This window comes from Herpailurus yagouaroundi, unplaced genomic scaffold (assembly GCF_014898765.1).
Source record: "Herpailurus yagouaroundi ecotype Mexico unplaced genomic scaffold, PumYag 67556, whole genome shotgun sequence".
Lineage (NCBI taxonomy): Eukaryota > Metazoa > Chordata > Mammalia > Carnivora > Felidae > Herpailurus > Herpailurus yagouaroundi.
In genome coordinates this window covers 2,708,809-2,736,231 of record NW_024420362.1, presented here as the reverse complement: position 1 = coordinate 2,736,231, position 27,423 = coordinate 2,708,809, and the positions used below count along the sequence as shown (strand labels likewise).

Here is a 27,423-nt window from a genome sequence, read left to right as displayed (position 1 = left end):
AGGGTAAAGAGAAGGAAATAAATGAGAAAAATAATAATAATTAAAAAATTAAAGTAAAATAAGACTAAGATACAAAACCAGAGGACAGTAGTCTGTTGGTGCCTGAGACTGGTGGCTGTGCTGGTCTTTACGAGAGGCTGTCTGGTTCCATCAGTGTCAGTCTCAGGTACATAAGCAGTTACCAGGCATGGAGAGTCATGGTTTGGTGTAAGTGGGTCCCGCCTCCACTGGGGGCCACTGTCTTGTTCTTTGAAGCCCCACTGCCTTGGTGATGGGAGATAAATGGTGACACCCTGATCTCTCCTCCCTGGACGTGGTGTCTCAAGCCACCATGATGTTTAGGCAGCCCCCATAGAGTAGTGCAGGCAGTCAGCTTGCCCTGCTCCATATTTCTCCCTCCTCCTAGGTGCTCAGGTGAGATTCAAAACCCAATGTCTTAAAGGATCCTGCTAAGCCAGGGCCCTGGTTTTGGGGTAGTGCCACTCTGCCCAGTTGACAAAGGGCCTCTGGCTGGCACCTGCAGGATATTTTGTCCTTGGGAGGGCTATACACCCTCCTCCCACAGTACTCAAAGGAGGGGACTATTCTCTCCCTGTGTGGCCCTAAGATAGGTACTCTGCGCCAGGGCCACCTTCCCTCCCCCTCAGGAGCACACACACTGCTGCTCTGATCCAGAGAAAGTCTCACAACCCTGAAATGGCCAATCTTTAGCACTTAAGGCTATTCGTAGAGGCTGGCCCTTTCTTTATTTCTTGTTCCCCAGTCTGTGTTCCAGAGAGGTTTTTCTCTTGTCCAAATACAATTCCATACTTCCATAACCTCTGTTTCTCTTCATTTTGTTTCTCCCCAGAAGGGGTTCCCCCCTCCATGCTTTGCCACCCATTTATCTCTCCCAATTTGCATATATGCACCACTGTGCCACCAAGCTGTCTCTTTCTCCCTGAGGAGATTTTTCTGTCACTCTGAAACCTGTATACCTGGAATTCCAAGTATTTTGACCTCAATACTGTTGTATTTGGGGGACGAGGGAAATTCCGGTCCCCCTACTTCTCTGCCATCTTGACTCCTCCCTCAAATTTCAATGTGCTAGTTTTAAAGGGATAAAGGAAAGAGAGGTTGGGCAGATAGCAGAAGGCATGATATAAGTGGAGTAATTTAGCTGGACTTTTAAGATGGGTGGGATTCAGCCTTTTAATAACATTGTTTGTGAGAGGGAGAGATATTTTCTTTTTTTTTTTTTAATTTTTTTTTCAACATTTATTTATTTTTGGGACAGAGAGAGACAGAGCATGAACGGGGGAGGGGCAGAGGGAGAGGGAGACACAGAATCGGAAACAGGCTCCAGGCTCTGAGCCATCAGCCCAGAGCCTCACGCGGGGCTCGAACTCCCGGACCACGAGATCGTGACCTGGCTGAAGTCGGACGCTTAACCGACTGCGCCACCCAGGCGCCCCTAGGGAGAGATATTTTCAACAGAACAAATTGTATACTGAAAAACCTGGGGCTTATAGTGTCATTTTCCCCATGCAATAGCAGGTGTGTAACAACTAATCTAGGTGACTAGACTGCAGAATTCATGTTGGAGACAGAGAGGGTTACGTTCAGAGGAAATGACAGAAAATAATAGATATTATTATTAGATATTTGAACTAGGTTATGAGGCCTGACATAAGCAAAGTTTTTAAGTATGTTTAGTGAGAGGGCCAGAGGACCTGAATGAGAATGGCACCTTTAAATTAGAATGTCTTGGACTAGGGAACTTATTATTGTTGTATAATAGGGTATAGGGAAGAAGTAGATATGACTAGATTTTTAAGACTTTGCGGTTGCAAAAATGGTGATACTTTTAACAGAGTAACTAGGATAGGGAAAGAAAGAAAGAGGAAGAGAAGATCCAGAGGAAGATGATGAATGGATTTGAGAAACCCTATGTTTGGGTTGCTAGTTATCAGCATCCAGGAGGAGCTACCCAGTGGGTTTAGAAATGATAGTCTAGTCTTGTGCAAAAATTATTTGAAAGTATATTCCTGGGAGTGAAATTGCTGGGAGTAATTCCTGGGGGTCGAACAATCTGCACATCATTAGCAAAACTAGTATGGTTGCGATTGTTTATGAAATCATTATTTATTTATATTTGCCCCATGCATTTACCTCTTTCTTTGCTCAACATGCCTTCATATATTTTCTTTTTTTTTTTAATTAAAAAAATTAACATTTATTTTTGAGAGACAGAGAGAGTCAGAGCATGAGCAGGGGAGGGACAGAGAGAGAGGGAGACACATTTTCTGAAACAGGTTCCAGGCTCCGAGCTGTCAGCACACAGCCCGACATGGGGCTCAAACTCACAAACTGTGAGATAATTGCCTGATCCGAAGTCGGACACTTCACCAACTGAGCCACCCAGGTGCCCCTTTTTTAAAAATTTTTTTAATGTTTGTTGTTTCTGAGAGAGAGACCGACCGACCGAGCAAGTGGGGGTAGGGGCAGACAGAAAGAAGGAGACACAGATTCTGAATCAGGCTTCAGGCTCTGAGCTGTCAGCACAGAGCCCCACGCGGGGCTTGAACTCATGAACCACGAGATCATGACCTGAGCCGAACTCGGATGCTTAACTGACTGAGCCACCCAGGCACCCCTGCCTTCATGTATGTTCATCCTTACTTCTGGTATCATTTTTCTTTGTTGAAGTATGTCCTTTAAATTTGTTTTAGTGAGGGTCTATTATTAGTTTTTGGGTTTTTTTTAAATGCCTTTATATCAAAAGATAAGAATCTTTGAAAAATATTTTTTAATATATTCTAGGCTATTACTTTCTCTCCACCCATTAATGTTATCACTCCCCAATTTTGGCTTCTGTTGTTGTTCATAAATTAGCTCTCACTCTGCATGTGTTCTTTTTAAGGTAATGTCTTTTTTTTTTTGTATATTTGATCTTAATGTCATCTGTTTACCTTTGGTGTTAAAGAGTTTGTGTCACTGTTTATAGGTATTGATTTATTTTTATTTATTTATACTACTTGGGATTTTTTTGAGCTTCCTGAATCTGTGTATTTGCGTATTTCTGGAATACTGGAATATTATCGGCCATTATTTTCTCAAATATTGCCTCTGTCCCATCCTATCTTTTCTTACCTTCTGGAAATTGGATTATATCATTACACTTTGTCACTATATGCTACATTTCTCTTAAGCTCTTTCATATTTTCCATCTATTTATCTCTAAGTGATACATTCTGGAAATTTTCTTCAGCCGTAACTTCTACTTCATGAATATCTTTCTTAAGCTATGTTACATCTGCTGCTAAACCAATCCCCGTTTAAGATTTTAAATTTTAAGTATTGATTTTTTTTTAATTTTAAGAAATTTTCTTGTTTTTCAGATCTGCTTAGTCATTTTAATAGTATCTTGCTCTCCTCATAACTTTAATCTTAATTCATTAAACATATTAAACATGCCTATAGATTCTGGTACATTTTTCTGTGGTAATATTTTAAGGCATCTTGTGAGGGTTAACATCCTTCAGAAGAGATTCGTGTTTGCTTTTTCTAGATTGCTGCCAACCTAGGGTAATGTCAAAATTTTGGCTTAAGTTTTTGTTTTTGTTTTTTGATACTCTTGAGGAGGTGTAAATTCAGGCCATATGTGGACTAGGTTTTGACTAGAAATTTTTGGAGAATATTTTTACCTTCTCCGATTATCACCAAGGTTTGACATGGACAATTTTCTTCTTAGGGCCTTTGAGAGATGAGAAAGTTTATTTCTAATTTACTGTTGTACCGAATTATAGTTCTATGAGCTTATCGGGCAGTTTCCTCTTACTCTTTCCATTGTGGTAAGCCCCTGATCTTGCTTTCCATTCCCTTCTACTTGATGACTTGGGAACTAAGGCTCAGGTTCATTTGTGTTTAGCAAATTCACTCAAGGTCAAAGCTGACTCTACTGATGTTTACTTCTTTGAATTTATCTTTTACTTAGTTTTTGGCTTCCAGATATCCCTCAACTTGCTTGCCAGATTATCTATGCATTATAAATTATTTAAAAAAATGTTCACCATGTTTGGTTCTTTAGGAGTGGGGACAATCAGGGTTTATATTCTACCATACATTCAGAAATAGAAGTTCAGGTGTTCCATTTTTATGTGGACATGTGATATCTTAAAATGACTTATCCTTACATAAGTTGAAGTTTCTTAAACATGAGACATTGGTACTTGAATACATAAATAATGGTGCCTACCCTTTTTCTGATTTAACTTACTAATTTTCATTTTTAAACTTGGGAAATATTATAACTACATATTAAAGAATCAGAGTGATTCAAAAGGTGATTTCATGGGCAAGAATTATGTTCTGTCAATAGTTATAGTTTCTAGGCATTCTTTCATAGAATTCTCCCCATCCCCTTTCACAAAAGAAATGTAAAAAACAGGGGGGCACGACAAAAATCAATACTGTCTACAGAGAACAGTATCTTATTAATGGGTCCTTAATAATTAATGCATGTGTACTTCTGTGTATATATGTGTGATTTCTGATTTTTGGCTTAGGACTGAAGCCATTAAATGAAAGTTGACTGTATGCATTTGCTTCAGGCTTGAGAAACACTGGCAGAGTCTCTGTTTATCATATAAAGTGACATGACATGAGGATTTTGCCATAGGAAAATCTGTCTTAGTTGTTATCTGCTACCAATAATGGGTTTTACCAGGGAAACATATATGCCAGCTGTTAAGTTTCATGCTAGTGATAGAAATAGAAGACATAAATCATAAAAATCACCATTATTAAATATAATGTGCAGCAATGAATGACTATGACATCTTAAATGCAATTTAATTATGGATATAAGTGTCGACATTCATTAACTATGGAAGGCTGGCTTTTAAATTGTTAAATTAGAGTATGTTTTAATTTAAAATACATAGAATTTTAATAATTTTTACAATTTGGCAATATAGTACTTTCATTCAGTTCAGCAAGCATTTTTTTCAATGCATCTTATTTACCAAAATGGCACTAGTTTCTAGTGACACAAATAGAATCAAGATATAGCTGATGGCTTTAAGAAGCTCATACATAATTGGTGTGTTGGATATCTAAATTTATCATAATACAGTATATTAAGTGCTACATCCAGCTAAGAACAAAAAGAGGAAGGTGAAATTAATTCTACTTGGAAGAGTTCAGGAAAGCATCCCAGAGGAGATGATATTTTAACCCAGCCAAATGTTTTCAGGCTGAGAAGGAGTGGGATATAAAGAGCTTTCAGCAAAGACATACAGTCTTGGAATTTCCTGGCTTTTTCCAGGAATGATGATATTCTTGTGTGGCTCGACCATTGGTATACCTGGGGACTATTCCTTGCATTTCCAGCCAGGTTTTGAAAGACCCTGAGTCCCATGCTTATTATTTAAGTTCTATCCTACAGGTAGTGAAAAAATAGTAATAAAATCATAATGTATTATAAAGGTATCCCCAGTAATGAATATATAGAAAAAATTGGAATAGAGTGAAAATTTTACAAAAGGAAATTCAGAAGACTGCTGTAAATTCATAGCACTTCCATATACCTTAATACATTGCTGTAGTTATCCATTTCCTTTCAAGACAAAAGTTGTACTTTAATCAGTTTTACATTCACATTTCCTAGTATAGTTCATAGTTATAAAATAAATGGGTTACTGAATGAATAGTCTGAGCAGTAATTGTTGATGGCTCTAAACAAGACAATAGAAATGGAGGCAGAATTTTTTTGGGTAGGCTTAGCAAGAGAAGGGGCAAAGATGACTTGATGGCTTCTTACTTATATATACTGGGTTTTGATACCATCAACCAGAGTAGGGAACAAACCACTTTTCACATTACTAGTTGTGAGTTCATGTTGGAACATCTTTATTTAAAGGTCCTGGGGCGCCTGGGTGGCTCAGTCGGTTAAGCGCCCGACTTCAGCTCAGGTCACGATCTCGCAGTCCATGAGTTCGAGCCCAGCGTCGGGCTCTGGGCTGATGGCTCAGAGCCTGGAGCCTGCTTCCGATTCTGTGTCTCCCTCTTTCTCTGCCCCTCCCCCGTTCATTCTCTGTCTCAAAAATAAATAAACTTAAAAAAATTATTTAAAGGTCCTGTGGAAGAGGTAAGAAATTGGATTTATGAGCCTACAACTCAAGGCAAAAACCTGGACTGGAGATACAGATTCAAGAAACAAAAGCATGTAGATTAATGGTCAAAGCCAGGGTAGGGGATCATCCACACAGGATGAAAATATAAACTAAAAAGATGAGAGCATGGGGACCCTGGAGTCACTAATATTTAAGAAAAGAATACAACGTGGGAAAACAAAGTCTAGTCAGAAGCATAGGATTGATTATCAGGGAAGTTTCTGGTCTTTGAAGTCATTGAAGAGAAAGTTTCCAGAACAAACAATGTTGATAATCTAATACATTCAGTAGTTTCCTATATGGGTGTATATGATATTATGGAAATATATGTAACACATATATATTAATATGGATTTGGAAGATAGCAAGGTCACTCGTATCTGGTGTTACAGAATTTCAGAATTTAAATTTTTATGAAGGAGTAAAGAGAGCAAAGAACATGTACTTCTTGATTCATGTCTCATTTAATAGAATGATGCTCTCATCTTTCAAGTGGACAGTTCAAACTATTTTTTTACTATGTGCATTTATGCATTTTAGTCCCATTGATTACATGCTTTAAAAGGTTTTAATGTGGCCACATACCAAGGATGTAGCTGTAAGAGCATTTTTATGGTGGCAAACTCCAGCATTTAATAACTTCTGGAAATGTAATGTCTTCTTTATTATTGTATTTTACAGGTTTTTTAATATTATTTTGATACTCTTTGTTTTGCCAAGAGGTAACTTATTCCCAAAGGTATTTTATGCTAGAAATATTTCATTCCACTTTGTACAGAAGGCTAGGTTTTATGTTATCTTTTGAGTACGTTTTTGCTGTGGATTATTAATTACTAGAATCAATTAAGCAAAATTCATACTGAGACTCTTTAATTTCAAACTGATAAGGACCATATGAATCAGAAGGTTACCCCAGAAAACTGCCAGTGAAAAATTATCCTTGCCTTTGAGAAACAGTGAAGTCATTGCATCATGCTTCAATTACCATTAAATATATCAGTGGATATTCTCATTGATTCATTTTTTTTTCTTTTTGTTGAACCAATTTTTTCCTTTATCATCTTTAATTATGGAATTTGGTATGTCTGATATATTTGCCTATAACATTACCAAACCCCGTTCTCTTTGTATAGCTCACTTGGTTAGACTGTGTGTTGTAGAGTTTTTGTAGAATGATTATTGGGGGCCATTGAATGGGAATTGGTGTTTGTTCGAGGTTCTTATTGAGTGCTGGTCACTCTGCTTTATGTTTTATACCTGTTAGTTCACTTAATGACATGATATATAGGATTATTCTATTTCCTGTTGAAAAACTTTACTGATCCAGGTTTGTATCCAGGTTTAGTACATATTATAGACACTGCTCAGAGCCTAAGTTTTTTACAGTAATAATAAGATATTTTCCTTGAAGAATTATTATCATAATTAGGGGACAAAGATATATATTCTAAGGCACTCATTAAATAAGAGATAATATAATAATCAACATTATTATTAATAACTGATATTAGAAAGTAAAGTCAGTTTCCTTTTCTTTGGGTGTTATTACTAAATGATAATTCATGCATGCATACCGAGACATGGGATTTATAGGCAATTGCCTTTTAAATAACATTTAAAACACACAAAAATTTAAAATGTTAATCTGGCAATTATGTTGACTATCATAGGTTTCTTAAGGTCACTGTTACGTGAAATTCCATCACTTCCTAGGGTGGCACCTTGCCCCTTCACTTGGAGCTTAACTATTTCTTTAGTTGCATTGCTTTGAAATTGTATGAGGTAGCATGATTTTGTCCTGAAATTGACCCTGCAAATTTCTTTTTCATCTGAATATTTTCTGAATAAACTACAAATGCAGACACTAATTTTAGAAAGCCACCTGCTGTCTTGATAGGCCACCTAGCTAGTCCATCTGTATTGGGTGCAGAGGGAAGCTGTAGTAGCTACCATTAGGTCTGTATATTGTCAGATACCACACTTTTAGGACACTGAAGGTAATTGGATGAAAACTAGTGTTTTTTTTTTAATTCAGCTAATGTTGTATAAACATTTTATATTTTAGGTTAGTACTGATATGACAAAATTAGTGTTCTAATCTTCATGAACAGTTTGTTATCCAATAACTTTTGTATTCCAATAAAAATGGCATAGGGGTGGGGCGCCTGGGTGGCGCAGTCGGTTAAGCGTCCGACTTCAGCCAGGTCACGATCTCGCGGTCCGGGAGTTCGAGCCCCGCGTCGGGCTCTGGGCTGATGGCTCAGAGCCTGGAGCCTGTTTCCGATCCTGTGTCTCCCTCTCTCTCTGCCCCTCCCCCGTTCATGCTCTGTCTCTCTCTGTCCCAAAAATAAATAAACGTTGAAAAAACAAAATTAAAAAAAAAATGGCATAGGGTGCTCTTTCTGGAACATTTATGTCGGATATACCAATATTCATTTGTTGGCTCAAATACATTGACTTGTGTTTCTTTGTCATAGATGTTGACAGGGCCTTATGGAGACCATGCTTGTTGTATGAACATTTATTTGGTTCTCTCAACAATAATTTTCAGCCTAGTTCTATTGGTATTGCTATATACTACTTCTTTTTTCCTATGACACTGGAAAATGCTATTTTCTCATCAGTAAAAAGACAGTATGCTACTTGCTTACTGTTTGTGGATTCTCTTTTTCTGGTTGATTTTGTTAACGAGCAATTCCAGGAAGCTTTAGGCCATTGTGTCACCTTGTCTCATTCCATTATAGATATTGATGCAACATGGATCACTGAACAGTATAATCCCTTTTGCACAGTTTCCATTGATCTTGTCCAGTAAATCATTGTATGCTGGGTTTGTTCTGAAATCATTCTGGGCATAAAAGCTGCTCTTGAATTTGACAATCAGGTACCTTCTTGTAATACACAAACTTATACAGATTTGAGATTCAATCACTTTGTTCCTGTCTCCTTTATACTATATTGTTATTTTCCCTACTAAACTTCTTGTGGCTTAGTCTGTTGAGAGTCCAACTGCAGCTCAGGTCATGATCTCACAGTTTGTGGGTTTGAGCCCCGTGTCGGGCTCTGGGCTGATAGCTCAGAGCCTGGAGCTTGCTTCGGATTCTGCCTCTCTCTCTCTCTGCCCCTTCCCTACTCACACTCTTGTCTTTCAAAAATAAACATTAAAAAAAAAAAAAAAAAAAAAAAAAACTTCTCAAGTGAGTGGTCGTTATTCACTATTTCCATTCACTTCTTCCTCACATACTGTAATATGGCTTCTGTTGCCATTGCTCTGTTAAAATTGCTCAATATGGTCTCAAATGGCCTATTTTTTTCTTCTTTTTTTTCCCCCATGATTTAGACTATGCTTAACCTTCCTGCTGTGTTTGACACTGCTGATTACGTCCTCTTACTGAAACATTTTCCATTCTTACTGTAGAGACAATGTTATCCCGTTTCTCACATTTTTTTTTTCCTTTATGTTCTCTTAATTGGCTGTTCTTTCTTCTCTGTGTCCATGACTTTGGGCATCCTCCCAAATCTTCTGACCTGAATTCTTTCTCACTGTTCGCTCACTGTTCAGGTTTTAGTTACATCTTGAAGACAGATAATCAAAATTTTCACATTTCTTTCCCTGCACCCTCATCATTTTTTCCATTCTAACATTTTATGTAGCATATTCACATTCTTGAGCATCATTTTTTAGATATTATGGGGGTGGGATGGATATGGGGGACAAAGTTGTACCAAGTATGTTATCTTCCCTGTGAGTCTGAAACTTAGAGAAGGCAATAAGATGCATATGTGAACCTTAATTGAGTAGGTCAGTGTTCAGAAAATACCATATTGCTGATATAGGTACACAAAAAATGTAGTGGTAATTTGAGAAGATTTTATAGAGAAAGTGACACTTTATTTGGTTCTTTTTATTTTTTTAATTTTTAAAAATGTTTTACTTATTTTTGAGGGAGGGAGAGAGAGAGAGACAGAGAGAGAGGGAAACCAGGGAAGGGTCAAAGAGACAGGGAGACACAGAATCCAAAGCAGGCTCCAGGCTCTGAGCTGTCAGCACAGATTCTGATGTGGGGCTCAAACTCACAAACCATGAGATCACGACCTGAGCCAAAGTCGGACGCTTAACCAACTGAGACACCCAGGTGCCCCTATTTAGTCCTTAATGGATAGATAAATGTTTGGCATCAAAGCTGTGAAGGGAGGTGAGCTAGGAGTATTTTACCATCATTCAGGAGTCCTGTTATACCTTTCCTGTGTTTAGGTAGACTTTTCCTGGATAGACAATAGGCAAAAGTCACTTAAAATTAGAACCTGTAATCTTTTCATCTATATTAGGCACACAGAATAACATTATGTATAGTAACTCATGTCATACCCATAGTCAATGAAAAATGCATATATTTTGGAAGCAGAACATAAAGGGTGATTTTAAATAAGTATAACCATTTCATTTTCTATATTTACTTACTCCTATTGTATGCCTTGGTTTTCAAAGTACTACACTGGGTATCAGATGCAATCTCTGCCTTTTTAAATAATCTTATCAGATTTATTTCCTTGAATTCTAAGTGGAAAGCTAGATATATTAGTGATTCTTTCTTCTTCATAAATTATCATGCCCACCTTTGTAGTTCATGTTTTTTATCTGATATTTTAGTACAATTTTTCCAGTAAGAAATTTTTCCTATCATTTCTTATTAGCCAATTTGAAGCTTTAATCTTTACACCCAACAGTCGAATCAAACTCAAGACCTTGAGATCAAGGGTTAGATCCTCTACCTACTGAGCCACCCAGGCACCCCTAATTTGAAGCTTTTAATTTGATTATATTTCTTAATCACACTTCTGTTCCCAATTTTATGTGCTGATTTCCTGCTCCCTCTCTGTGGTTATAACCAGTGCTTACATTCAGATCCAAACCACTGTAGCCTAAAAACAGAGGCACATTTTGGTGGCTGCTATGAGGAAATCAACAATTAGACCCCACAGTGTTGAGACTGAAGTGGCTGAGGTCAAGTAAACCCCAACCTAATGGTGAGCACAACAGGTTTGAAATAGTTGGCTGGGAAAAAGAGCCAGCGTGTTGCTGTCTTGATCCAGTCAAATTTATTTGGTGTCTGTGACTATTAGCAGCTGCTTCTTACTTAGGCTATTGCTTTTCTCATTTCAGTTTCTGGTAAAACCTTCAAATCAATTCAAGAGATTTCAGACATTTTTAAAACATAGTGCACATTCCATTCTAATCTTTATGAGATGATTTACTTTATATGGTAATAGCTCTATCTGCATTCTACATATTTCACAGAAAATTGGGGCCATACATTGAGGGTACAATCTACAGTTGAGATTTGCTTTGCCCTGAGATTTAGTGTTTAAACTTAAACACTGTTTTCGTCTTATATATGCCTTTATGAACAATGAAGGGCCCTCTAATATCTGCTTCTTAGGCTCAAAAATTAATAAAAGTTACACAATAGGCAATTGCCAACTATTCTAAAATAAATGACTAGGCTTATGTTCTTGTTTTAATCTGTACCTTTTGCAGTTATGTTAAATATGTTAGAGAGCACTGATAATAGTATTACTAAAAGATAGTTTTTACAGAAGACAGTTTCTCATATCTGGGCTCTCATCCAAGAACTTTTTTTTTAAGTTCTTAAAAGCTTATAACCCAAACTGTTTCTGATATTTAGTAGAATAAAATAGCTCATGGAACATCATTGTTAACATGAAGCCACCTATGATATACTTAATGATACAAACACACCTACACACCAGTTGTTATCAATGATGCAACATGAAACTAAGTGTACCTATTGAATAGATTTCATATCAGTTGACTTAATTTACTTTGACTAACAGCTTACATCTTGACCTCAGGTTATGATTATTCTGTTTATTTTTTCCTAAAGCTATTTGTTGAAGGGACTAGATTTTCCCCATTGGATCTTCTTTCCTCCTTTGTCAAAGATTAATTGAACATATTAGTTGTAGCTTCATTTCTGTGTTTTCTACTCTGCTCTATTGATCTATGTGTCTGGTTTTGGGTCAGTACCATACTGTCTTGATTATCACAGAATTGTAATAAAACTTGAAGTCCTGAATTGTGATACCTCCAATTTTGCTTTTTCATTTTCAAGGTCACACTGGCTACTTGGGGTAGCCAAATTTTGGTATTTCATACAAATTTTGGGATCATTTGTTCTAGCTCTGTGAAAAGTGTGTTGTTAGTATTTTGAAAGGGATTGCATTTAATTTGTAGATTGCTTTGAGTAGTGTGGATATTTTAATAATATTTGTTCTTGTCATCCATGAGGATGGAATGTCTTTCCATTTCTTTGTCTCATCTTCAATTTATTTCATCAGGTCATATGACTCTGGTGATAGAAATAAAAATCACAAAACTGTTGTATGAATAATACATCTAAATTATTGGTCTTGAAAGAACTAGTCCTCTCTAGTTTTCTTTAACTGGTTTGGGAATTGTTCAGGGGAGGCTTACTTGTATATATAATGCCTAAGTGGTCCTTAAGTTTTATATGTTTAACTTTCATAGTATTCTTAGCAGAGATTATAATTCATTGAAACTCTTAAATTGCCTTTTTTAACAGTGAATTCATCCATTTTTACAGACATTATTATGCCACTTACCAACTAATAGATCTGTCTGTTAGCATTGATTTTTGTCTACACAGAAAATATTTGTGCAGAAGTTTTAATGTTTTTATTGCAATTTTACTTTATTTTATAAATTACAAGTGGTGAATAAGAAATGAATATGTTGAAACCAGTGATAAGAAATATGTGTATCAAAGACAATATAATTGTGAAGATTGAATTCATTAGTCGTGTTGAATGCAATGAACCCTTAAGGCCCCCACTCACATAGCACATAATTATGTTGTTAAAATTTTGCTTATTTGAATTTCACTAATACATTCTGAAATGCATATAGGCCTTTAGTTCTAGGCCACTATTTAGTATGTGTCACCTCATTCTTCCTCTGATTTATTAATTGTGCCACTTGAAGCCTGGGCTTCATTTTTATGCTGAAAACCTCAAGTGCACAGAGTACTTTTCTCCCCAACTTGTATCACAAAGCATTTTTGTCTTATGCACTCATATATTAGAGACTTCGTAGTGGAGAAATCATTTTGTTTCTTTTCTGTTTTTCTATTCATTTTTGAATTGATAATATATTCACATGATTCAAAGTTTAAAGAGGCACAAAACTTGTATAGAGGGAATTTTCTCCCTCTCATCTCTGTTTCCCCAGCTACTCAGTCCCTTCTCTAGAAGTAACTAATATAATAGATTCCTTGTGTTTCTTCCCAGAAACATTTTATGCATATACCAGCAAATATATATATTCTTCCCTCTTTTTTTCATCAGTGGTAATACTACACATTTTACAATATTTAATTGAACAATATTTATTAAAGAACATTCCATATAATTTTATAAAGATCTTCCTTAGTCTTATATGTAGCAGCATAGTGGTACATTGGTTGGACATACCATAGTTTAATCAATCATTCTTCTGTTAATGAACTTTTTGGTCATTTCAAATCTTTTGCTATTAAAAGCAATACACAGTGTACCATAATTTATTAAATCTGTCTGCAACAGATGAACATTTATAATATTTTGCTATTAACAATACTGGAATATATAACCTTATATATCATTCCTTGTTCACAAATAAGAATATATATGTTGTATAAATTCTAAAATAATTGGAGTGCCTATTTTTTTTTTCCAGGCATGATTCTACGTGCTAGTATATAACAGTGAACAAAACAGTGACAAATACCTCTTTTTAATAGAGTTCACATCAAAGTAAAAAGTATAGACAATAGGGGCGCCTGGGTGGCTCAGTTGGCTAAGCGTCCGACTTCGGCTCAGGTCACGATCTCACAGCCCGTGAGTTCGAGCCCCGCGTCAGGCTCTGGGCTGATGGCTCAGAGCCTGGAGCCTGCTTCCGATTCTGTGTCTCCCTCTCTCTCTGCCCCTCCCCCGTTCATGCTCTGTCTCTCTCTGTCTCAAAAATAAATAAACGTTAAAAAAAAAGTATAGACAATAAAATAAATAATACATATTATGTCAGATGGTGATAATTGCTTTGGAGAAAAATGAAGCAGGCAAAGGGGAAAATATGTGACAAGAGGGAGGGGTTATTACTTTGAACCACATCATCAGGAATGATTTATATGGGTGCTTGATTGGCTTAGCCGGTTAAGCATCTGACTTCAGCTCAGGTCATGATATCGTGGTTCGTGAGTTTGAGTCCCACATCGGGTAAGCCTGAGCCCCACATGGGGTGAACATGAACCCTGCTTTGGGTGTGCACAACCCCACTTCGGGTGAGCTCAAAATCACTTCAGGTGAGCCCTGCTTCTCACTCTCTCCCTGCCCCTCCCCATCTCTCTCTGCACCTCACTCGCACCCTTTCTCTCTCTCTCTCTCTCTCTCTCTCTCTCTCTCTCTCTCTCTCTCAAAAAAAAAAAAGAATGATTTCTATGAGAAAGTGACATTGCATCAGATCGGAAAGTAGTGAGGGAATATATGGGGATGACATAATATCAAATGCAAAGACTGCTGTGAGAATTGTTCTGGCATATTTGAAGAACAGCAAGGAAGCTTATGTGGCTAGAGCTGAGTTAATGAGGGGAAAGTAGTAAGAGATAAGATCAGAGTAGTTATGTAAGGGACATGAAATATGAAGTAGGACATTTTAAGCTATTTTTAAGACATTGGTTTTTACTCTGAATAAGACAGGAAGCCATTGAAGGGTCTTGAACAATGGAATAACATTAATTAATGAATTAACAGGATAGAATGAAGAAGGGCAAAGGCAGAATGGATAATGGTTATTAGGGTACACCAGTAACCCAGGCTAGAAGCAATGGTGGCTTGAAATCCTTAGTTAGGTGGAAGTGTAGGTGATGAGAGTGATTAGATACTGGATTTGCCAAAGAATGGGATTTAGCCTGTGAGAGGGAAAAGTCAATGATTGTGTGTGTATATATGTATTTTGCTTGAAGGATTGAATTTCCTTTTGTTGAGATGGAAAAGACTATAGTAGGAGAGTAAGAGTTGGAGAGTAAGATAAGGAAATTGGTATAGGATGTGCTAAATTTAAAGAGTTTATTATACAACAAAGTGGAAATATCCAGGAGATGAGAAGTTTCTTTTAGGATACATAGTTTCCCAATGATCCTTCATTTGAATAAATTCTTGGTGATATCTACAATACTGACTTTCAAGACATGCTCAGATATAACTAAAATCCAGACTGAAAAATCCTACATTGTCAAGTCGAGACCCTGGCTACAGATACTTCAGGGTGTTATTTTTTTCAGTCTTGCTCACAAGGTCAACTGCCCTTTGCATTAAACTAAATTGTGTGAAGGACTTGTGCCAGTCTGAGATGGACTACATTGAAAAAGAAAAACCTAGATATGATGAATATCCAAACTGTATTCTCAGCAGAAATGACCTATTAGCCTACCTGTACTGTCTTTATTAGAATTCCTACTGTTGTGATTTTTTAGCACTCATCACTGACACACTTAGCTCTTGGGGTTTATTGCTGGACTCACTGATTTGTGGCATGAATGACGAGATTTACATAACAGGGCATTTTCTGAGTGTGGGATCACCAGAAAAACATCAGTCCGTACTTACAGACTCATAGCTAACCCACAAGTAAAGGAATTAAGGATAGTTGAATTGGGTACTTCACAGAGGTTAAAGGTTAACAGGAATTTGGTGAGCTCTTTATAGATTTTGGATACTAACCCTTTGTCTGATATGTCATTTGCAAATATCTTTTCCCATTCCACTGGTTGCCTTTTAGTTTTGTTGATTGTTTCCTTTGCAGTGCAGAAGCTTTTTATCTTCATGAGGTCCAAATAGTTCATTTTTGCTTTTAATTCCCTTGCCTTTGGGGATGTGTCAAGTAAGAAATTGCTACCGCTGAGGTCAGAGAGGTTTTTGCCTGCTTTCTCCTCTAAGGTTTGGATGGTTTCCTGTCTCACATTCAGGTCCTTTATCCATTTTGAGTTTATTTTTGTGAATGGTGTGAGAAAGTGGTCTAGTTTCAACCTTCTGCATGTTGCTGTCCAGTTCTTGTACCCCAATGTTTATAGCAGCACTTTCAATAGCCAAATTATGGAAAAAGCATAAATGTCCATCAGCTGATGAATGGAGAAAGAAATTGTGGTTTATATACACAATGGAATACTACTTGGCAATGAGAAAGAATGAAATGTAGCCTTTTGTAGCAACATGGATGGAACTGGGGAGTGTTATGCTAAGTAAAATAAGTCATACAGAGAAAGACGGGTACCATATGTTTTCACTCTTATGTGGATCCTGAGAAACTTAACAGAAGACCATGGGGGAGGGGAAGGAAAAACAAAAAGGTTAACAGAAATAACTTCCACCACCTCATTTGTCAAATACTAGGTTTAGGTAATAACTATACTTCCATTTTTGTGCTTTAAAATCCCACTTCAAACAAGAGAGATTCTCCCTGAAACCTCTAAGACAACTTTATTTGTCCTCCTTAAAATAAACCTTTCCTGCTGAGCTATTGAAACCCAACTGAAAATATACAACATTAGCTATACACATTGTTAAACATAGTGTTTTGGTGACATTTAGTAGTGTTCATTAATTGGCTTAATGAACAGGTGTACAAGTATATTAGTTATGCAGTAACACGTGCTTCCTGATTTGAGGGATTCTTGTCTAAAGTATGACCAGTAAGATTTGTTCCTTAATTAGGGAATCATTACAAAGTGTGTATGTGTGTGTGTGAGTGTGTGTGTGTGTGTGTGTGTGTGTGTGTGTGTGTGTGTTTCCCACCATTAGAACCATTAGTCTTGTTTAATGTGTTCTAAACTTTGCAAACACTCTTGGTAATGCCATTCTGATGGCTACAGGTACTATGCTAGTGTCAGAATGAAATCTACCTTTCTGTGAGATGCCTTACTTATTGCACAGCTGGAGGTAGCACAGAGAGGGGAAGCTTCACAGCTGCAATATGCAGCATATAAGAGAAGGAAATTCAATCTCATACTGCATATTGTATCAGCTTTCCCTCTCAAGGTTTGGTAAACAAATGTGCTATTCCTCACAAAATAGATTCAAAAAACAATTGAAAACAAAATTGTGCTTGCTGACCTATCCAATCTTCACCTGTAGTTTTTATTATTTTCTCCCCTATTGTTTCTGATTCCTATATACCTATATAGGTATATTCCTATATACCCTTGGTCCATGGATTGCCAAGACTAATAGTTTATAAACTGTAAAAAGTTGTGTGTGTGTGTGTGTGTGTGTGTGTATATGTGTGTGTAATCTACTTGAAAAATAAAAATCTGCATAGGCTAATATAGGAAACATCCTTGTACCAGCCTCCCAGAATGAAAAAAAAAATGTTAACATTTAGTCATATTTACTACAGATGTTTGCTTTTAAAGAAATGAAACATTAGATATAAAATTGAGGTTTCCAGGCTTCTACTTGTTCCAGTATCACTTTCTTCCCCCAAGTAAAGCACTGTCATTAATCTGCTGAGTATCTACTCCATGTTATTAAAATTTTGGTATATATATATACACACACTCTATAAACAATACATAAGATTATTTTGTGTTTCATTTTTAATTTAGATGAATGCTATTATACTGCATGCAACATTTTCCACCATGTTTATTTTTCCATTCAACATTGTAATTGGGATCTATTTTTGTTGAAATATTTAGCTGTGTTATAGTCACTGAAATGCTGGGTTGTATTCCATTGTATTAACACACCACAATCTATTTATCCATTTTGTAACGCCTGGCATGTCAATTGTTTCCAGTTTTTGTACTGTTGCAAATATTGCTGCAGTGAACATCCTTGTCTCCTTGGCCGTTTGACCTATAAATGGAAAGACTTGGTTATACCTATGATAAGACACCTCAAATATATTAGGTGGTAATAAATATTTATTTTATACTTCTTATCCTAATTTTTACCACCACTGTTGGCACAAATTCTTATTTCTCTACCTCCTCATCCATAATTGGCATTACAAAACATTTTTGTCACAATTTTATGACTGTGAAATACTATTTCATTGGTTGTTTTCATGTGCATTTCCATGATTACTGATGAGGTTGAGCATCTTTTAATTATTTGCTATATGATCTTGGGAAGATTACTCAACTTTTCCATTCCTTAGTTTCATCCTTCATAAAATGATAGTGGCAATACATATTATATAAGGTGACAGAAGAGGTATTTAGTAAAAGTTGATTTTGCTGGTGATTTAATTATTGTGATCGTGGTTACTACTACAACTAGTACTACTATCGCTGTTGTAGTTCTTATTATACTTTCCTCTTTTGCTGTTTTGTGTGATATATACATATATATATATATATATATGTAAATAATTGTGTGAGTGACCTCTCTATCTATCTATATCCATTTCCCCATTTGTTTGTTTGTTTGCTTGTTTTTGAGGGAGAGAGAGAATGTAAGTAGGGAAGTGAGGCTGAAAGGGAGAGAAGGAATCTTAAGCAGACTCCATGTTGAGAATGGAGCCTGACACAGGGCTCAATCCACAACCCTGGGATCATGACCTGAGCTAAAATTAAGAGTCGGATGCTCAACCAACTAAGCCAACCAGACACCCCTGTTTCCCCATTTTCAGTTGTGTTTTTATATTTCCATAAATAGAAGGGTAAAGAGAATTTTAAAAGAATAGAAAATAACAGTTAATGAAAAAATATTGCAGCTATTACACAGAAATCATAGATTTCCCCTGCCTGCCATTGTCATACTTGCATTCATTTTAACATAAAATTATTTATTGAAGTTTAATGCCTATTTCAACTAATATATGAAAACTATTTCTATATATTTAGAATCACTTCTGGAATTATATACACATGGGAAAATATGTATTTATATAGGGAGATCACAATTCTTACATTTGTATGAAATGTCTAAAACAACAGTTGGGCATTATTAGATATTCATATATGTATACACAATGTTACATAAATTATTTGGGTGGTTTTAAACACTATTGTTAATGGCTTTATTTTTCCTGGTTTTATATATAGTACACTTACTAGAAGTATCATATTTTTACTTTTCCACATACTCCTTATAACAAGATGTAACACATCAGTTGATGCTGATTCAAAGATACAGTATTCTTTAATACAGAACTACTTCAAATAACAAAAAGAATTCTCTAAGTGATATGCATATATTCATTCAAGCTAATTACCATGGCTAAAGAAAATTACAAACATTAGATATCTTCTGGAGATACTTCCATAATTAGTAGTTTACATTATCACTACATATTTAAGAAATATGAGTAGACATTTAAGTTTTATATACCACTGTATGCTTGTGCCTAGGCTCACATATAGTAGATGTTTAATAAGTATTTGCTGGATAAATGAATAAATGAATGAATAGTATTGATGCTGACTTTAGGAATCAATCTTTCTCACTGGAATTTTGAGATACAGTAGTTATAAAAATTTATTATGATTTATGGTTATCACTATGTAAATCATTCAATGTTACCCATTTATAATATCTTAATATTTCCTGCAAATTACAAACATCTTGGCACATGTTATGTGTATCCACTGAGATAGTAGACATTAATAGGGGATGCCTGAACATTGCCTAAATTAGATTGGGAAAAGAATATAGCCATGTTACTTTATTTATGCTAATGAGCATCCCTCAGTTATAAAGGAATGAAGTTATAGTACAATTGCATATAAAACTCCATGTATTAAAGGAAATCTAAGAATGTTCCATGGACATTTTATCTTAGATAATTAGTATCTTGATGCTAACGCATTTAATAATAATACAAATGTCTTTATTATACATCATTATGTTTCTACAGACAGTATTTTATGATGTTTCATTATTATTTGGTCAATTAGCAGTGACAGTTTAAGCACTCAAATTAATTTAACCTATCAGATTTAAAACCAGTGGTTATATGATTTTTTATTTGCATATGGAGAGATCACATTTGGAGGACTCATTATGAATGTGAGGACCATAGGACCATTGAGGACAAAAATCTATTATTGAAGTTTTTGTATTGAGACTTAAAAAAATCTCTTCAGTCCCATCCAAATAATTTTGAATAATTACAGAATCAGTATAATTTAAGTTTGTACATTATAATTTTTTGGATATAAGCACATTTAACATAAGCTCTACCCTCTCAAAAATGTTTTAGTGTACAGTACAGCATTATTAACTATAGCTAGAATTTTGTACCTCAGACCTTTAGAACTTGCTCATGTTCTATAACTGAAGCTTTATCCCTATTGAACAGCAACTCCCCCCTTCACCCTCCCTCAGTCCCCAGAAACCACAATTCTACTTTGTTTCTATGAGCTTGACATTTTAGATGCTTCATAATTATGCAGTATTCATCTTTCTATGACTTGCTTATTTCACTTAGCATAATATTCCCTAGGTTCATCCATGCTATTACATATGGCAGGATTTTATTCTTTTTTTAAAGCTGAATAGCATTTTGTTATATGTATATGCCACATTTCTTTATTCATCTTTTGATAGATGTTTAGGTTCTTTCCCTCTCTTGGCTATTTTGTGAGTAATACTGCAGTACTAAGATACAGTGCAGCTTTTTCCTTGAGATTCTGATTTCAGTTCTTTTGGTTGTGTACCCCAAAGTAGGATTCCTAGATTGTATGGTAGTTTTAGTTATAATTATTTGCAGAAATCTCTGTACTGGTCTCTATAGTAGCTACACCATTTTACATTTTTACCAATAGTGTATAAGAGTTCCAATTTCTCCACATCCTCACCAACACTTACCTTTTGTAGTTTGATAATAGCCATTGAAAAAGTTGTGAGGTGATATCTCATTGTGTTTTTGATTTGCACTTCCCTCATGATTAGTCATGTTAAGCGTATTTTCGTATAGCTATTGGCTATATGTACGTCGTATTTGGAGAAATGTCTATACAAGCTTTAATTGAGATGTTGAATTGCCTGTATTTTAGTCAAGTTATGGAATGTTTAAGTTTTTTAAAGCATTTAAACATATATTTAATCAAAGCACCCTAGGACAAGTAACATTTTGTATTCATTATGAAAGCAGGACATTTTTAATATATGAAGCCTTTAATACTACCTGGATAAGTTCCATATATCCTTACCTTCCTTCAAATTATCTATTTATCTAAGCCTGTGGTTGTGATCACTAAGGAATGCTTTTAAAGGCAAGAAAATCAAAGACAATCATAGCCACTTGTCAGTATTTACTGATCATGGCAAATCATTATTGTTTGTGAAAGGCTGTCTAGTTAGGGAACTATTTTAAACTAGCTTTGCTCTTGTGATTCTCAACAGCAGTGCTCACTCATGGAATTCTTAACCATTTCTTCAATCTAGGAAAAAGCCAATTTGCATACTATAAGAGAAATATATTAGTACTTAAGAAAATTAACAGTGAACTCTAGATATTTAAGACATCTAATGTTAATTTTAAACAACTTGTTCATTTGAAAAGGGGAAAAGGTGAAATATATTTTAATGAAAAAAAACAAAAATATGAAGTCATTGAACAAAATGAGCATTACATATGCCTGATTTACTCAGGAGTCTTGCTAGTTCACAGAAAATCTTAATATATCCTTTATACTACAGCATTTGCATCCTTATGTTTAACTAGTCTCTCATAGTGGGGTTTAAGGCATATTGTGAGATTGGGATGCTTTTCTTGACTGTTTCTTTGGGTAGAATTTTCTGAATGATTCTAAGAAGTAATTTCAATATGATTCAGATTTTGTTTTTATTAACAAAGGGTATGAACCTTGGATTGTCATTTCTTTATATACAGTTATCTTAACCTGGGAGTGGCTTGAAAATTAGAATAAATTAAAATGCTGATTATTCAATAGGAAAGACACTGTGCTTTTAGATCCTTTGAGGAACATTAGTCATAATTTTTAAAGACATATATTAAAAGCCATTTTTCTCTCAATAGTAGCAATAATTTTATTGTATTTAATTAGCTTGAGAAACTACCTGAGATCATGATTTTCAATTAGCAATAATTGTGCCTCGGATAAACCTCATTGGCTATGATACTGCCACTGTGCAAAGCTGAGATCATGATTTTCAAGTGTAATAATTGTGTAGTCTTGTTAGACTCTGCATCACTTTAGATAGAACATGTTGTTAAAGCTTAGAACTAGCTCTCTCCCCGGTATCTCACAGCTGCATCAGTGCAGTTAGGCATCAGCAAATTAATGAGAGGAGAGAGGAGGCCCCTGCTCTTCGGCACCCGCAGGAACTTACTCCAGCTCCAGACACACCATAAACACTTTCATCTAACGGAAGATAAGCTGTGAAATCGGATTTCTGAACCACAAGACAAGAAATCATAGAATTTTCCGGCTGAAAGGGAATAACACACTTCTTAATTGAAGAGTGGTCAGGAAAGAAAGCGCATGGAGAGCAGTGCCCTGTGGCAGCTTGTGTAAAAACTGCATTCCATGCCAGGCCTGAAATGTTCCAAAGCTCAGTTCGCTATCAGCATCCCAGGTGGTGCAATTAATAAAGAGCTAGCGTGCCGCCACTGGCACAAACAAGGCAGCTCCTTAGAACCTGAACTTCCTATTTGTTCCATTCCTTGGGTAGATAACGCCTGTTAATTACTCTGGAGAAATTATTTTGGCAAGGAGAGAGGGAAGATGGCGGCATAGGAGGACGCTGGGCTCACCACGCTACCTGCTGATCACTTAGATTCCACCTACACCTGCCTAAATAACCCAGAAAACCACCAGAAGACTAGCAGAATGGAGACTCCGGAGCCAAGCGCAGACGAGAGGCCCACGGAAGAGGGTAGGAAGGACGGCGAAGCAGTGCGCGCTCCAGGGACTGGCAGGAGGGAGCCGGGGCAGAGGGGCGGCTCACCGGCCAAGCAGAGCCCCCGAGTGTGGCTGGCAAAAGCGGAGGGGCCTGACAGACTGTGTTCCGACAGCAAGCGCGACTTAGCGTCTGGGAGGTCATAAGTTAACAGCTCTGCTCGGAAAGCTGGAAGGCTGGAGGACAAAGGGAGGGAGAGCTGCTGAGCCCCCGGACGACAGAGCTCAGTTTGGTGGGGAACAAAGACACTCCCAGCGCCATCTCCCCCACCCATCCCCCAGCCAAAATCGCAAAGGGAACCAGTTCCTGCCAGGGCACTTGCTCACTCCACGCAAACACCCAACTCTGTGCTTCTGCGGAGCCAAACCTCCAGCAGCGGATCTGACTCCCTCCCGCTGCCACAGGGCCCCTACTGAAGTGGATCACCTAAGGAGAAGCGAGCTAAGCCTGCCCCTCCTGCCCCAGTGCACCTTGCCTACCCACGCCAGCTAATACGCCAGATCCCCAGCATCACAAGCCTGGCAGTGTGCAAGTAGCCCAGACAGGCCATGCCACCCCACAGTGAATCCCGCCCCTAGGAGAGGGATAGAGAAGGCACACACCAGTCTGACTGTGGCCCCAGCGGTGGTCTGGGGGCAGACATCAGGTCGGACTGCGGCCCTGCCCACCAACTCCAGTTATACACCACAGCACAGGGGAAGTGCCCTGCAGGTCCTCACCACGCCAGGGACTATCCAAAATGACCAAGCGGAAGAATTCCCCTCAGAAGAATCTCCAGGAAATAACAACAGCTAATGAACTGATCAAAAAGGATTTAAATAACATAACAGAAAGTGAATTTAGAATAATAGTCATAAAATTAATCGCTGGGCTTGAAAACAGTATAGAGGACAGCAGAGAATCTCTTGCTACAGAGATCAAGGGACTAAGGAACAGTCACGAGGCGCTGAAAAACGCTTTAAACGAAATGCATAACAAAATGGAAACCACCACGGCTCGGATTGAAGAGGCAGAGGAGAGAATAGGTGAACTAGAAGATAAAGTTATGGAAAAAGAGGAAGCTGAGAAAAAGAGAGATAAAAAAATCCAGGAGTATGAGGGGAAAATTAGAGAACTAAGTGATACACTAAAAAGAAATAATCTACACATAATTGGTATCCCAGAGGAGGAAGAGAGAGGGAAAGGTGCTGAAGGGGTACTTGAAGAAATTATAGCTGAGAACTTCCCTGAACTGGGGAAGGAAAAAGGCATTGAAATCCAAGAGGCACAGAGAACTCCCTTCAGACGTAACTTGAATCGATCTTCTGCACGACATATCATAGTGAAACTGGCAAAATACAAGGATAAAGAGAAAATTGTGAAAGCAGCAAGGGATAAACGTGCCCTAGCATATAAAGGGAGACCTATAAGACTCGTGACTGATCACTCTTTTGAAACTTGGCAGGCCAGAAAGAATTGGCACGAGATTTTCAGTGTGCTAGACAGAAAAAATATGCAGCCGAGAATCCTTTATCCAGCAAGTCTGTCATTTAGAATAGAAGGAGAGATAAAGGTCTTCCAAACAAACAAAAACTGAAGGAATTTATCACCACTAAACCAGCCCTACAAGAGATCCTAAGGGGGACCCTGTGAGACAAAGTACCAGAGACATCACTACAAGCATAAAACATACAGACATCACAATGACTCTAAACCCGTATCTTTCTATAATAACACTGAATGTAAATGGACTAAATGCGCCAACCAAAAGACATAGGGTATCAGAATGGATAAAAAAACAAGACCCATGTATTTGCTGTCTACAAGAGACTCATTTTAGACCTGAGGACACTTTTAGATTGAGAGTGAGGGGATGGAGAACTATTTATCATGCTAAAGGAAGTCAAAAGAAAGCTGGAGTAGCCATACTTATATCAGACAAACTAGACTTTCAATTAAAGGCTGTAACAAGAGATCAAGAAGGGCATTATATAATAATTACAGGGTCTATCCTTCAGGAGGAGCTAACAATTATAAATGTCTATGCGCCGAATACCGGAGCCCCCAAATATATAAAACAATTACTCATAAACATAAGCAACCTTATTGAGAAGAATGTGGTAATTGCAGGGGACTTTAACACCCCACTTAAAGAAATGGATAGATCATCTAGACACACGGTCAATAAAGAAACAAGGGCCCTGAATGAGACATTGGATCAGATGGACTTGACAGATATATTTAGAACTCTGCATCCCAAAGCAACAGAATATACTTTCTTTTCGAGTGCACATGGAACATTCTCCAAGATAGATCATATACTTGGTCACAAAACAGCCCTTCATAAGTTTACAAGAATTGAAATCATACCATGCATACTCTCAGACCACAATGCTATGAAGCTTGAAATCAACCACAGGAAAAATTCTGGAAAACCTCCAAGAGCATGGAGGTTAAAGAACACCCTATTAACGAATGAGTGGGCAGAGCAGAAATAAACAATATAGAATCTAAAAAACTATAGAGCAGATCAATGAAACCAAGAGTTGGTTTTTTGAAAAAATAAACAAAATGGATAAACCTCTAGCCAGGCTTCTCAAAAAGAAAAGGGAGATGATCCAAATAGATAAAATCATGAATGAAAATGGAATGATTACAACCAATCCCTCAGAGATACAAACAATTATCAGGGAATACTATGAAAAATTATATGCCAACAAATTGGACAACCTGGAAGATATGGACAAATTCCTGAACACCCACACTCTTCCAAAACTCAATCAGGAGGAAATAGAAAGCTTGAACAGACCCATAACCAGCGAAGAAATTGATCGGTTATCAAAAATCTCCCAACAAATAAGAGTCCAGGACCAGATGGCTTCCCAGGGGAGTTCTACCAGACGTTTAAAGCAGAGATAATACCTATCCTTCTCAAGCTATTCCAAGAAATAGAAAGGGAAGGAAAACTTCCAGACTCATTCTATGAAGCCAGTATTACTTTGATTCCTAAACCAGACAGAGACCCAGTAAAAAAAGAGAACTACAGGCCAATATCCCTGATGAATATGGATGCCAAAATTCTCAAGAAGATACTAGCAAATCGAATTCAATGGCATATAAAAAGAATTATTCACCATGACCAAGTGGGATTCATTCCTGGAATGCAAGGCTGGTTCAACATTCGCAAATCAATCAAAGTGATCCATCACATTAACAAAAAAACAGAGAAGAACCATATGATCCTGTCAATCGATGCAGAAAAGGCCTTTGACAAAATCCAGCACCCTTTCTTAATAAAAACCCTTGAGAAAGTCGGGATAGAAGGAACATACTTAAAGATCATAAAAGCCATTTATGGAAAGCCCACAGCTAACACCATCCTCAATGGGGAAAAACTGAGAGCTTTTTCCCTGAGATCAGGAACATGACAGGGATGCCCACTCTCACCGCTGTTGTTTAACATAGTGCTGGAAGTTCTAGCATCAGCAATCAGACAACAAAAGGAAATCAAAGGCATCAAAATTGGCAAAGATGACGTCAAGCTTTCGCTTTTTGCAGATGACATGATATTATACATGGAAAATCCGATAGACTCCACCAAAAGTCTGCTAGAACTGATACATGAATTCAGCAAAGTTGCAGGATACAAAATCAATGTACAGAAATCAGTTGCATTCTTATACACTAACAATGAAGCAACAGAAAGACAAATAAAGAAACTGATCCCATTCACAATTGCACCAAGAAGCATAAAATACCTAGGAATAAATCTAACCAAAGATGTAAAGGATCTGTATGCTGAAAACTATAGAAAGCTTATGAAGGTAATTGAAGAAGATTTAAAGAAATGGAAAGACATTCCCTGCTCATGGATTGGAAGAATAAATATTGTCAAAATGTCAATACTACCCAAAGCTATCTACACATTCAATGCAATCCCAATCAAAATTGCACCAGCATTCTTCTCGAAACTAGAACAAGCCATCCTAAAATTCATATGGAACCACAAAAGGCCCCGAATAGCCAAAGTAATTTTGAAGAAGAAGACCAAAGCAGGAGGCATCACAATCCTAGACTTTAGCCTCTACTACAAAGCTGTCATCATCAAGACAGCATGGTATTGGCACAAAAACAGACACATAGACCAATGGAATAGAATAGAAACCCCAGAACTAGACCCACAAACGTATGGCCAACTCATCTTTGACAAAGCAGGAAAGAACATCCAATGGAAAAAAGACAGTCTCTTTAACAAATGGTGCTGGGAGAACTGGACAGCAACATGCAGAAGGTTGAAACTAGACCACTTTCTCACACCATTCACAAAAATAAACTCAAAATGGAT

The 27,423-nt window shown here is 37.0% G+C and overlaps 1 protein-coding gene and 1 non-coding gene across 5 annotated transcripts in view; one reads left to right on the top strand and one right to left on the bottom strand.

Annotated features, from left to right (window-relative positions):
* DIAPH2 (diaphanous related formin 2) overlaps positions 1–27,423 on the top strand; it is a 1,032,498-nt gene that overhangs the window by 403,656 nt on the left and 601,419 nt on the right. The gene's annotated exons all lie outside the window — the stretch shown is intronic.
* On the bottom strand, positions 22,199–22,336 carry LOC121025230 (U4 spliceosomal RNA). Its single transcript, XR_005787984.1, has one exon. It is a non-coding gene; the product is annotated as a U4 spliceosomal RNA (small nuclear RNA).